The sequence below is a fragment of the Bactrocera latifrons genome, unplaced genomic scaffold (genome assembly GCF_001853355.1).
Source record: "Bactrocera latifrons isolate USDA-ARS-PBARC rearing strain unplaced genomic scaffold, ASM185335v1 scaffold_1230, whole genome shotgun sequence".
NCBI classification, from domain to species: domain Eukaryota; kingdom Metazoa; phylum Arthropoda; class Insecta; order Diptera; family Tephritidae; genus Bactrocera; species Bactrocera latifrons.
In genome coordinates this window covers 21,201-24,809 of record NW_017534665.1, presented here as the reverse complement: position 1 = coordinate 24,809, position 3,609 = coordinate 21,201, and the positions used below count along the sequence as shown (strand labels likewise).

The 3,609-nt window shown below is 34.1% G+C and overlaps 1 protein-coding gene across 1 annotated transcript in view; it reads right to left on the bottom strand.

Moving 5' to 3' along the window:
• LOC108978526 overlaps window positions 1-3,609 on the bottom strand; it is a 14,159-nt gene that overhangs the window by 8,071 nt on the left and 2,479 nt on the right. The gene's annotated exons all lie outside the window — the stretch shown is intronic.

The following is a 3,609-nucleotide window of genomic DNA, read 5'->3' as shown; positions in this document are numbered from 1 at the left end:
CGTATCTTCCGCTTTTGCTTAGAGTTTGAGAGATCCTGCTTGTTGCTTTCTTTTTTTATAGCCCAAGGGGTATCGCAGTAATTATTGCAAGTATCTAACACTTGACTAAAGAATTTTTTTTTTTTTTTTTTTTTTTTTTTTTTTGTAGATATACATACATACATGTATCGAACTGTTAAGAACAGTTAACGATGTCCCGAAATACCGTCAAAACTGTACTTAACATACAGACATATATATGTACGTAATAATTAAATTTATACATTTTGAAATATATATCAAATTAATATATGGAACGGACTCACATTATTTTACGCCAGGGATTTTGGGTTATTTTACTTATCCCTTTTTTCGTCCCTGTTTGTTCCTCTATTAATTTTATAAATGTTTTATTTATTTATTTATTTATTTATTTAACCAGAGTAAATACATACAATACAAAAAGTAATCCAGCAGAGGAGACATAGCTTCCTGTTCGCTGGTCCGGTACAAAATAACTTAAGTACTAAGAAACGAACGATAGCAGACTTAGTGGTCCCACCTCCCCCCAGCAGTGCTAATAGATGAGGTAGGCACCAGGAAGTCTGCTATGACCTAAGAACTATCTTAAACCTAAGACCTATGTGTATGTATGTATTTACGTCCAGCGCTGTCCCTTTTGATTTTAGGTTTTTAGTTTGTTAAACTTTGTTGTGTTTTCACTGACTGTACAATTTCTGTTTCTTTTCTGTATCTTTTTCCTTCACTTCAGGTCACTTTAATTTTTTCTTGTGTGTTCAACTTGTTTGATCTTTCCGCGTCTTTTTTTTTCTTTGTACTTAGGTGCCTTTCGGAAAGGCTCGAATAGTAGTATAGTATACTTACTCGATATAGTATACTTATGCCAAATAAAAAGCACTTTCTATAGCACGATAAATATTGAATACAGAATATTTATTAAGTTTATTTCACCAACTGAATGTATGTATTTTTTTTTATTTGTATAACAATTTTATTTAGTTTGCGCGCACGTTGTGTCAAAAATCATTTATTTTCGATTTTTCTAATTTTTTTTTTCAATATCACGCATTTTGATAAACAACATTTATTTGATTTATTCGTTTCTATTCCGGTGCGTAACTGTACAGAGAAGATGGTTTTCCTACTCGGGAATACGCCACGTATAACTGGTTCTCACTCAAGCAATCGTAGTTAAGATAATTTGGGCAATGTTGGCATAAACATTCGTGATGAGTTCATATTTCGTTGAAGTGAATTGACAAAAGGCAGGTGAAACTGGTATCAAACCACTGGAACCGAAATTTTCCTATTTCCAATTCTTATCGAATATGATGTAAAATGTTTTCGGCCATGTATTTTTGGTCGTATTCCATAATTGCTGGCATGCTTCTCAAAAAGTTTCACACACTCTACCATTCACAGTACGCAATGACTCAAATGAAATTGAACTACGTACATTTATCAATAGCAACCGAAGGTATAAGCAATCGTCGTTTCTCGGGTGGATTATGTATGTATGCATGGATGTCAAAATACTGGTTSGCCCTGCTTTCTGCGTAACTATTTCTTCGACGATGCAACGGATATCTTACGCAAGTTGAGAAATATCAATTACTCTACTGTATTCTCTGGGTCATTCTCCAAATGAACTGCGAGACGCACAACAGTCGGAAAACGTTCATGAATTGCAGAAGTAAAATCCCTACAGAGTGCTTTACTGCAGTTCACTTATCGACCATTTGACACTTGATGATCTCATCTCGTTCAAGACCAATATCCGCCATGTTGCTTTCTTTGGTGACGTTTTTGCAAACGTATTTGATCGATTTTACCAAGCTACAATATCAAACATTGACATGAGTTTTTTTATGTGAATTAGACAACAGTGGAGAATATGGTACGATCCATATGTTGTCAACTTCGTTATTCACACCTCTAAGTGGATATTGCTTCGTGCATTTATTGCTAGACATACAAAAAAGTGGGATTGTAGTGTCCGCAAGGTCCATGAACCATATTGGTTTTCATTACTTCGTATAATACTGGATAATGATTTCATCAATTTGATCTTGTGTAACCACCATCTACTATCCAAAGAAGAATGTGTGAGTGCGGCAAAACTCTTTTTTGCAACTCAACAGAGAATATCCCGCATCTGACTGCGCCATATATACAAACGTTGCTTTAAGAGAAAGTCTTTGAAAAGTCGTGCTGTGACATCGTAACGATCGCTTGCTGATTGACCACGATTCATAATTCAGCATGTACATATGTAAGACATCGGATCATGGGAGTACTCGTTCATGTGTACCATACCTTGATGGCAAAAAGAACGCTGACCGATATTAGCGCGACCTCTTCGTGGCTTCGTAACAAATTTCAATGTGTAATTGATCACTACGTCATAAACACACATAAACTTTTCACTGAACAATTTTCAATAATTTTTCTTTTAAAGAGGAATATAAAAACAATCGACCGAAATTGAACGGTTCAAATAATTTACAAATAAAAATATTGAAGAACAAAAGAAAGAAATGTCACTTTTGGGAAATTTCCAATTTTTCGACTATGAAAAGTTTAAGTTTTTTATTTCTAAACYCTTCCAGATCTACAGCGAACAATTTCTGAAAATTTCGTGAAGATTGGTTCAGCCATTCTCGAGCTTTAGCGTTACTAAAAAACAAACATTCATTTTTACTTATATACAAAAGAAAACGTTTGTATGGGAAAAAGAAAAGAGATGTTTTTAGGGAGTTTTCGGCAATCGAAATTCCTCGCCGTAAAAACCATCTATGAACATCAAAGAATATTTAAAAAATGAATTGTTAAAGTGGTCCAGGCGTTGTTGAGTTATGCGCTTAGCAACACATTTTGCGATTCATTTTTATATTATAGACGCAACTTTCGTAATTTTTTCTTACATAAGAACATTCTCCTTATAACAAAAATACAACAACAACAAAAAATTGTGAAATCGGTCCAGCCATTCACGAGTGATGTCGTGAGCAAGGGAGAAAGGGATTCATAGTAGTATAGATAATAATAATATAGATAACATTATTATCTAACTAATGCTAATACAATAAAAACCACTTAAACTACTTACAATAACTAACCATAAACTTAAATAATACTACGTCTTAATACTAACCCTAATTTGCTTATATCTATTGTGACTTAAACTAACATAACGCTTAATAACTAAAACTTTATGAATGTGCATACTTGCAAATGTACTACAACTACTACAAGATGTATTCCGAAGTAAACAGAATTTTTTGTTATCAACCGAAATAATCATTGAAATTCATGGAAATGGAATTAAACATCTCCAAAACATCGATTTATCGCATTTTGACCGAACATTTGAGCTTACGAAAGGTGTGTACGCGGTTTGTTCTGATGCTTGTGACCAATTATTTTACAAAAAATCATATTTTAACCATTAACCACTGCATGCATTTGCCATGAAAGGAAAGCGTTATGCAGATGTAGAGGCCATTCAAAAGGTTTGCACCGGCATACTGGCGGCCATACCGGCCAACGAGCTAAAACACTTGTTCGACATGCTTTTGGACCGTGCAAAATGCTGTATTGTTCTGTTTT